We start from the raw sequence: 11,002 nt of genomic DNA, 5'->3' as shown, positions 1-11,002 counted from the left end.
TATTCAGCAATAAAAAAGAAATCTTGCCATTTGCAACAAGAAGGATGGACCTTGAGAGCATTATGCCAAGTAAAGTAAGTTAGAGAAGACAAATACTGTGTGATTTCACTTATACACGGGATCTAAAAAAAAAACAAGTTCATAGAAACAGAAAATAGAAGAATAGTGGTTGCCAGGGATCTGGGGGCTGAGAGAACTGGGGAGGTGTTGGCCCAAGGGTACAAATTCCCTGTTATAAGATGATTTAGCTTTGGGGATCTAATGTAGAGCATAGTGACTATAGATAACAATAGTGTATTATACACTTGAAAGTTGCTAAGAAGTAGATTTCAAATGTTCATACCACAAATTAACAACAACAACAAAAAAGGTAATTATGTCAGAGGATAGAGATATTGACCAACCTTGTTGTGGTGGTAATCATTTCACAAGATACAAGCGTATCAAGTCGTCACATCGTGCACCCTAACCTTACATGGTGTTATATGTCAGTGGTATCTCAGTAAAGCTGAGGGGGCCTGTTCATGGTGTTGAGCACACCGGCATGTGGTGACTAAGTCTTCCTTGTGTTTCCTGCACTCCAGGCAGCTTGGCCTCAGCCTGGTCCTGCATCATAGCCATGGAAGCCGGCATGGTTGTTGTGAGATGACTCTGAGACAAGTTTGGTTTTGTAAAGTTAATATTTTACTCATTAAAATTATAATGATGTCTTAGTCTGCTCGAGGTGCTATATAACAAGAATACCATAAACCAGGTGGTTAACAAACAAACAAAAAAATCTTTTACTTCTCAGTTCTGGAAGCTGGAAGTCCGAGATCACGGCTCTGGCAGATTCTGAATCTGCAAGAACCTACTTCCTTACAGATGCTCATTTTCTCACTGTAACCTTACCAGAGCTCTCTTGGGTCCCTTTTATAAGAGCATTAACCCCATGCATGAAGGACCTGCTCTCATGACCTAATCACCTCCCAAAGGCCCCACCTCCTAACCCCAATACCTAGGGGTTAGGACTTTAACATACGAGTCTTGGGGGGTGGGTAGCAAGCATCCAGACTGTAGTCACCATGCTGTACATTAGCTCTGCAGAGCAAATGGTAAAAAGCCTAGTTCCTCGTTAAACCTTCATCTCATATACAGATCATGCCGCTCCATTTACAAGCATCCAAATACTTACTTATCACTCTCAGTGTGGCTTTTGTAATTCTCTTACATTTCCTGAAGTTGTAACTGCACATATAAAATAATATGTTGTTGTCTTTTCTAGACTGGTCTTTGTGTAGGTATTAACACGTTGATTAATCTTGTCAAAACATCAACTTCCGGACTTGTTGCTCTTCTTTATTTCGTTTCATTATTTCTGCCCTTCTTATTTTTTTTCTTCTACTTTTTCTGCTTTTTACCCCTACTACTTAAGAGGCTAAAACCATTGCTTTTCAGCTTTTTTTTTCCCCTTTCCTATACTTCCATTTATTTTTTTTTGATTTTTTATTTATTTATGATAGTCCCAGAGAGAGAGAGAGAGAGAGAGAGAGGCAGAGACATAGGCAGAAGAGAAGCAGGCTCCATGCACCGGGAGCCCGATGTGGGATTCGATCCCGGGTCTCCAGGATCGCGCCCTGGGCCAAAGGCAGGCGCTAAACAGCTGCGCCACCCAGGGATCCCCTATATTTCCATTTAAAGCTATGAAGGATGGGATCCCTGGGTGGCTCAGTGGTTTAGCACCTGCCTTCGGCCCAGGGCATGATCCTGGAGTCCCGGGATCGAGTCCAGTGTTGGGCTCTCTGCATGGAGCCTGCTTCTCCTTCTACCTGTGTCTCTGTCTCTCTCTGTGTGTGTCTCTCATCAATAAATAAAATAAAATCTTAAAAAAAAATAAAGCTATGAAGGTCCTGGGGCACCTGGGTGGCTCAGTCAGTTAAGCATTTGACTTCAGCTCAGATCATGGTCCTGGGTCCTGAGATCGAGCTCTGCACCATGCTCCACGCTCAGCAGGGAGTCTGCTTGTCCCTCTGCCCCTACCTCCATGTGTGCTCACTCCCTCTCTCAAATAAGTAAATAAAATCTTTTTTAAATATAATAAAATAAAGCTATGAATGGCCTAACCTGCTGCTTTGGTAGCATCTCCCAAGTTTCAATACATCTTATCTTTATTATTATCTTCTTGCTCAACAATTCAGAAATGAATTGTTACATTTTCAAAAATATTTTTGGTTTTCTAGCTTTCCTCGTTGCTTTCTAGCTAATTCTATTGTGGGCAAAAGACTTATTTTGAATATTTTCAATTTTTGAATAAATTCTTTTAAGTCCTTCAACTTTCCAGTGAACATAGACATGAATTTAAATAAATGTTTAAGTATAATTAATTGAACTCTATAATCTGATAAATCTTAATTCTCACGAATGTTCCAATACTACTCGTGAACTCAGATTTCAACACAAAATTATAAATCTAAACCAACCTGTATTTTACATGGGTTTTTTTTTTTATAAGTTTATTTACTTTTAATAATCTCTACACCCAACATGGGGCTTGAACCCATGACCCTGAGATCAAGAGTCGAATACTCTTCTGACCGAGCCAGGCAGGTGCCTCCCAATTGTATTTTATCTTATTTGTTTTTGTTTGTTTGTTTGTTTGTTTTAGAGAGAGAGAGAGAGAGAGAGAGAGAGAGAGGATGTGCAAGCTGTGGGGGTGTAGGTTGGAGAGAGAGAAGGAGAGGGAGAATCCTAAAGAGGCCCCACACCCAGCAGAGTCCCACCTGAGGCTGGACCTCATGACCCTGAAATCATGACTTGAGTGGAAATCAGGAGTCAGACCCTTAACCGACTGAGCCACTCAGGCGCCCCTAAATTGGAATCACATCAGTCTAAAACTGTGCTAATGTGGTAGTCACCAGCATGTGGTTGGTAACTTGAATTTAACTGTTAACTCATCAAAATGAGATAAAATTTAAAATTCAGTTCCTCATTGAATAGCCATACTCTGTAGCCATATTACAAGTGCAAAATGACTGCATGTGCCTGGCGGTTACCATATTGAATAGTGCCAAAGAGAACATGTCTGTCCTCGGGTGGAGTTTGATGGGCAGCTTACCCAGGACACTCCTTTAGTGCACTGGCCAGCCTTTAGAAAGGCCACTTTGAGCCCTAATCCTGGTCCAATCAGGTGACAGAGTTGTGCGACAGGAGCATGATAATCTACGCAAACATCACCCCACAGGAGAGAGCTATTGTGAGGACCTAGTTATTGAGGGACAGAAAAACATACTGAGACTAACTCCTCTTGATCACCCTTCAGGGTTCCATGCCAACGTCACCTCCTGTATGACAACTCTCCTTACGCTGTTAAGAGACGGGTCATGCTTTCTTCTGGCCGTCCATAGCAGCCTCTCCAGAGTTCTGCCGTGTTGTGGTGTGACTGCTACATTCCACCTCTCTCTCCAACTTTGCATTATGAGCTTCCTGAAGCCAGGACCATGTGTTTTTGTTGTTGTTTTTTTAATCTTCATGTCTGTAGTGTCTGGCATCATGGGTGGGATTAGGTACGCTGATGAATGAGGAGGAAATTTCCCTGAGAGGCAGTGTGAAATGGAGGATCTCAGTTCCACTCCCCACTCAGTGTGTGCGCTCTTTGGCTAGTCAACTACTTTTCCTGATCCTCAATTTTCTCCTATGTATCAATTTCTTTTTTTTTTTTTAAAGATTTTATTTTTTTTATGATAGTCACAGAGAGAGAGAGAGAGAGAGAGAGAGAGAGAGGCAGAGACACAGGCAGAGGGAGAAGCAGGCTCCATGCACTGGGAGCCCGACGTGGGATTCGATCTCGGGTCTCCAGGATCGCGCCCTGGGCCAAAGGCAGGCGCCAAACCGCTGCGCCACCCAGGGATCCCCTATGTATCAATTTCGACAGAAAGATGGACTTAGATAAAGGGCTTCGTTGCCCATTTATACACAAATAAGTGTTATATGGAAAAAAAAAAAAAAAAAAAACCACGAGCGCCATGGCCAAAGAAGCTCAGCAATCCCTGGCCCAAGATGATAAATGAGTATTCTTATTACTGCAGGAGTCTTCTGGACTTTTAAATGCTAACATCCCATTCTGGCACTGCAAGGAACAGAACACAGTTCCTCATACTTCTGTAATGGGCCACGGAACTGTGTGCGTGTGTGCGCGCGCATGTATCTAGAGAGAGTTCTATGCACCTTAGCTTGGGAAATTGATTAGCTGGTCTTCAAGGAATCATCGAGTTCCATGTTTCCATGACATTTATGAAGACACTGTCCAGCTTTATGTTCCTGGTGCCCAACGTGGATAGTGGTGTGACTGTGAACGCATGGGACCACACACTCAGCCTTCCAGTTGCTCAGCTCCAGCTTCTTCATCCCCCATTGCACCCCCCGGTCTACTCAGGGGGAGAAATTAGAACAACTGTATTTGAAATACCTGTCGGGAAGGAAGGGACCGAGGTGCGTGCATTTAACTTTGGACCTCTGATAGTGAGGTGATGTCAGTACTGATCCAGAAGAGCAGCTGCTTTGAAAATTGAAGCATAAGACTGAGAAAATGATCTTATTTTAATTTAAAATCGATTTTCTCAGTTATACAGCATTTTTTTTTCATGATAGCCCGGGTGTCCCTGTTTAATATATCTAATTTGAGCCAAAACTTAATATACTAGGCGTTCAGGCCCATGAATTCTTAAAGCAGCAACAGATTATTAACGTTATGTTAATAAGAAAGCAATAATGAAATATTATACGGAGTTCCTACTCCATATATTATTAATGAAGACCTTTGTGTTTGGGTGGGCCTGATACTTTACGAGGTAGTCGCTGAACAGATGAGAAAATGTTTTTGCCATCTCAGCAGAAAGGCCCCAAATCAGGTTACGTGACTGGAAAGTAGTAATGACAGGTAGCAACAGTGGCCGTGACGCGCTGTGGGACAGGAGGCAGTGAACTTATTTCAATCCAAGTTGCCAGGAATAGGTACATTTTCGTTACTCAAGAGTGAAATGAACAGTTCTATCAGCGGCCTTGGAAATAAAAAACAGAAAAAAACAGGGTTACTGCAGACCTTCATCCTGCGCTGAGCTACATCGCTGTGTGCACTCCAACCCACTAACCCTGATAATAGAAAGCGGTGCTCACTGGATGTCTGCTGCTGGCCAACACTGCTCTAAGCCCTCGGCATGCATTGTCACACCTAACTCTTGTGCTGACTTTAAGAGGGGAATAAGCACAGAGACATGAATGGCCCTCAGTAAGTTAGTGGCAGACATGGGACTTGAACCTGGACCGGCTGCCTGAGCATGTCCTTGAAACCTCAACCCTGAGAATGGAGATTGTCCTATCAGGTCTGAGCTCCAAGGAAGCACCACAGGCCTCTAGCCCATCCAGAGGAGCTTCAAGTGTGTCCAGTAAAGGACCCATTTGCCTGCCTCTCAAAGGTCACCAGGGATCTCACAGTGACCACCTGCCTCCAGGTAGACCGGTATGTTAGAATGGGGGTGGAGGTCCAGAGAGATGGTCCAGTTACCCTGGTACCCTGTATTGGAGGTGTCCACAGTCACATGCTCATCTAAAAGGCCATTTTGTTCTTCGTGAGACCAGCATCACCAGAGGATTGGTAACCCATCACAAATTACACACGCCCACCCATATCCTCCATCCCAGGCGTCAGCCCTGACGTCCCTTTGGCTGTTGTGGTTTTGTCTGTATCCCCCAACCAATTCTCACATGAGATTGGCCTTCTCTCCCCTTGGCAGGTGACCTGTGCTGTGTTGGGACTTTATTCAAAGAGCGTGGGCTCCATGTTCACCTGCTCAGTAGGCTAGTCATATACTCAGGTGGGTGAAGTGCACCCCAGTCTCCCCCCACTCAGGTCATCAGGAGGAAGAGATTGTGTAACCCACAGATTCCAAGATCCCAGCAATCCTGTCACCATCTTGGCCTCTCCCCACCTCGCCTCCCTGGGCTTTGCCAGACACAGGGAAATTCTGAGAAGCAAAGTGCCATTTTCTTCAATCATTTGATTTTGAAAAATGGGGGAGATGATACAAAGTTGACTTAGCCAATGCCCTTTCTGAGCAGATACGAAGCCCATTGTAGCTATGATTTAAATCCTCATTATATGCCAGTTTTCGTTTTAAGAGGTTTTTTTTGTTTGTTCCTTTACAGAAGCAGTCAAGGGAGTGACTAAAAGCTTATTCATTGGCAGGATTTTTCTTTTGGAAATGAACATGCTGGCACAATTTTAATTGGGTTTTAGTTGTTGTTGTTTTAATTCTCACAGTGATGGCTTGGCTATGTCTTTTGGGACTGCAGAGGGAAACTGGCATCTGGTGTTTGAGGATTCTGGGGATTTGCACCATATTTATGTGTAATAACTATACAGTAAATAAACAGAATGAATAATTAAGTGAATAATGAGTTTCTCAGAAAAGAGGATCCTTCCGAAGACTTCGACAAATTCTCACGCGTGTCGTGCCCTCCCCGCTGTGTGGCAAGCCCATGCTGCTCTCACTGTGTCACTGCCCCCGTGGAAACCAGCAAGGACACTTTCCAAGCTGAAATCAAGCATGCCAGTCATCAATGTGGTTTGATAGAAACAAGATATCTTCTTCCAATTGCAAGGAGGTTGGATTTATGTCTCTCAGAATTATCTTTTTTACTCGAGAGATATTTGCCTCTTTAAAAATAAAATCCATGAGATTAAATTTCATTGAACAGCTTCTCTCTGAGGGACTAAGAACCTGAAATTCCAGGAATTCGCTATATCTGGTGAAATTACATTAATGCATGTTAATACCCATATTAACCAATCCAAGGTGCCCTTGCTTCTGGATGCACCCTGAGCCCAAAGTGAATCTTCCCAGAGGCAAAACCATCGTGTAATTACTGTCATTTCATGTGTGCGTTCGTGCATTCACTCACTCACAAGTTTTTACATTCACTCATTCATTCAGCAAGTTAGGGAGCGCCCACTGCATGCCCAGCACCGTGCCAGGCTCTGGTGATACAAGGTGATGAGCAAAACCACACCTAGTTCCAGCCCTTCTGAGCCTGCATTCTTATCAGGCAGACAGTGGTCACAGAATGAAATGGAAGGTAAGTTGCAACTATGACAGGTGCTATGAGGGAGGCCTTGTTAGTGTGCTCGGGCCGCCATGACAAAATGCCGCAGACTGGTGGCCTCAACAACAGAAACTTATTTTCTCATAGTTCTGGAAGCTGGAAGTCTAAGATCTGGTCCAGATTTGGCCTCATCTGAGGCTCTCCTTGGCCGGCAGGTGGCCACCTTCTACCCATGTCTTCACATTGTCTTTCCTCTGGGCGTGTACATATCTTTGTCCAAATTTCCTCTTCTTATAGAAACTAGTCGGATTGGATTAGGGTCCACCCTGATGGCCTCATTTTACCTGAATTACCTTTTAAAGGCCCCATCTCCAAATACAGTCACATTCTGAGGTATTGGGGGTTAGGGCTTCAACACATGAATTTGGGGGGTACAATTCAGCCATAGCAGAGAGGTATCGGCTTCATATGGAGATATCAGCAGGGACAGGTCTGATACCCACGCAGGGACATAGGGTGGGCTTGCTAAGGATTACCTGGGGATCTCAGGAATGACTAGGAGCTAACTACAAGAAGAGGAAGAGAAAGGCATTCCAGGAAGAGGCAGGTTCACATGCTCAAGCCCTCTGAAGAGTGAGCATGGCCAGCAGCAGAGACCACAGGGAGGCAGACTGTGGTGGCTAAGGAGTCTTGAGGTAGGTATGACGTGGCAATTGGGAGGATGCTGACATTATAGAGGGGGGAGGGGTGGGCCATGCAGGGACTTCTTTTTCCCAAGAGCAGTGGGAGACCATCAAAGGTTTTTACATGAGGACAGAAGTGGCATGACTAGATTTGCCCTCTGGAAATATCAGTCTGGCTGCAGTGTGGACAACAGACCTGAAGGGTTCTAGAGTGCCTTTAATCACTGGATAGAGGAGAACACTGTAGGTGTCCAAGCAAGAAATGGAAGGGTCTGGATTTAGGAACTAATGTAGGAGCAGAAAGAAATGAGTAAGTTTACAAGAGGAATGGGGTACAATGGGTTAAATATGGCAAGGCACTGGGTGATGGGAATTGGTGATGAATTAGATACATTGGGCACTCGGGGAGGGAAAAGATGACAGGTTGTCTCCTGCATTTTTGACTCCCATAACTGGGTAAACAAAGTACAAGTCAATGGGATCAAGAGCACCTGGAGGAGGCCCATGATCAAGTTAAGTTTTGATCATATTGACATGAGTAGACACCAAGACCCCTTGGTCCACTTTTTGTGCCTCAACACAGACACCTCTTTCCCAGTACATGCTGTTCTGCTCGGAACACTCTCGCTTATACTTTACCACCCAACCCCTTCATATCTCAGCCCAATGGCCAACTTCCTTAGGAGTGAGGCCTTCCTGAATGGCTCAGACCAGGCTACAATCTTATAACACCTGTACTTCACCTTCAGAGCAATTGTTACAGTTAAAATTACCCAGTATTCTATTTCTACCATTAGAAAGGAAAGCCTATAAAGGCCAAGGCCATCTCCATCTAATTAGTACAGCAGGGATCCCTGGGTGGCGCAGCGGTTTGGCGCCTGCCTTTGGCCCAGGGCGCGATCCTGGAGACCCGGGATCGAATCCCACATCGGGCTCTCGGTGCATGGAGCCTGCTTCTCCCTCTGCCTGTGTCTCTGCCTCTCTCTCTCTCTCTCTGTGTGACTATCATAAATAAATAAAAAAAATTAAAAAAAAAAATTAAAAAAAAAAAAAATTTAATTAGTACAGCAGACTAGTGGTTCTAATCTGACTAGCACCTGACTCTTTGGGTTCGAATCTTGACTTCCCTGCTTCCTAGTGGTATGAATTTGGGCAAGGTCTGTAATAACTTCTGCACCTCAGTTGCCTTGTATATAAAGTGTTGATTATGACAGCACAACCTTCACAGAATTGTTGGGATGATTAAATGGGTTAATTAGCAAGAAGTATTTATAACAATGCCTGACATATCGTAAGCACTCAGTAAACGTTAGCTATGATTATTTTTCACCACTGTATCCCTAAGTGTTTGATAGACAGATGATCAGGTAAATGGATGGACCAAAGAATAGGTGGATTGGTGGCAAGAAATAAGACACAATCCTTATTAAGCTACGTTGAACGAGCACAGTGGAAAAGCAAGGAAACCCAAATGGATATTATGAAAAGAGGAGCTGGCTCATTCTTCAAGACTTAGCCAACTTCCAAGATATTGGGTCCTATTAAGGTGAACTTCTCCCATACGTTCACTTTCAGACAGGCCTTAAGAAAACTTCATCAAGGTTTCTTTAACAGTAAACGAGTTATTTGTTTCCAGACTCCAATAGAGGGGAAAACTAATCACCACAACCCAACTGCCCCCTTCTTAATTAAACTGGTTACACATTTCCCGACTTCCCTATTTTTTTTTTAAAGATAAAATAAAAACCTAAGTTTTGGTCTGACTTAAACAACAAATTGAATCATTAACTCATTCTTGTGTCCCTCTTTCAAATCTTGATGGTGTTCCTCTTCTATGTCAGGCACCACGTTGGGTATGAGGTGGTTACCACGTCGAATAAAATACTGTCCCTGTCCTTGAGAAGCTTGAGTCCTAATAATCTTTATAAAGAAGTTCTCACTAGATATGCATAATAGATATACTTGATCAAAAGAGAGCAAATAAGGAAGCAAAAGCTGTTTTCTGGACAGAGGACAGCAGACCGTTACAGATCACCCTCACCGTGACATGGCTTACCCCCACTCTGCTGGGTCTTCAGCGGTGAAGCCACCACGTAGAATAGCCAAGCCTACTTGGTCCCAGCTGGAAGTTATTTTCATTGCTGTCACTCTATTTATGAAAGCAACTCGTGTCTCATCTCTTCTTTTTTGCCCAAAGGATTCTCTTTCTGTAATTTCTCACAAAATTCAAGGCCATTTCATTAGGGGGAAACGCGCCATATCATTATTATCACAACTCCCCCTATTTTTGTTCAATCTTGAAACTGACAATCTAAAGACTATTTTTAGCTCAGTCATGTGAGATTATTTGTTTCCTTCTGAGAAGTTTTTCCTTCGGACTAGTTAACATGAATTTTATGCTCACTTATTATGTCACATGCTCCAATTCAATTTATTTTAAAGCAGATTCTTTGGGGAAAACTGTAAAGCTAATTTGAATTGATTCTTTAGAGATTCCATTTTAAATGACGTGCTATAAAATTGGCAGACAAAGTGAAAAAACGGAATTGAATTTTCTTCTTCAGCTACTCATTGGATTCAGAAATCTTGCTTTTCGACACTGCCAAGGGTTTTGATATAATGTTTTATGCAATTTTCATAACATTTATCTTAAACTCCACCGCCTTTAGTTTGGTTGTTCAACTCAAAATGGTTTCCTGATATTTCCACGGAAAAAAAGCAGAGTTCTTGCTGCAGGAAGAATGGAGTGCTTTCAAATAAACCCCCTGCCAGCCACGGGGGTGCCCGTCTATGAAACATCTGGTGTAATGCAGGTGTTTTAATTCCGGAATGAATATTGAGCGTCTGCGGACAAACTTGCAGAGGGAGGTGTGGAATAAAACAGCATCCCCCGCCTCCTCCCACTTTGCACGATTTATATTCCTCCCTTTCACGTTTGATGGATTTACAGCTTGAGGAAAGCGTGGGAATGACAGGCAAGACGCCCGACGGCTTACTTTCCTGTCCTTCAGAGCCCTGAAGAGGCGCCCATTGTTCTCAGGGCAGGGGGGCTCCAGGCTAATCAGAAACAGCCGCCGCCGGGTGGGGACTCGGACCTCGGGTTATGGGACATCTGATTCCACTCGATGATTTATATCCGATTATTGCCAATCGAATGGAAAATACATGGAAAACACATGTCTACAATTTCCCCTTGAGACACACTTGTTTTCTTTGATGTGTTTTTAAAAGGGAGTTTTATT

Source organism: Canis lupus, chromosome 9, assembly GCF_048164855.1.
Source record: "Canis lupus baileyi chromosome 9, mCanLup2.hap1, whole genome shotgun sequence".
Lineage (NCBI taxonomy): Eukaryota > Metazoa > Chordata > Mammalia > Carnivora > Canidae > Canis > Canis lupus.
The sequence above is the reverse complement of the archived record's forward strand: the minus strand, read 5'-3'. Positions refer to the sequence as shown.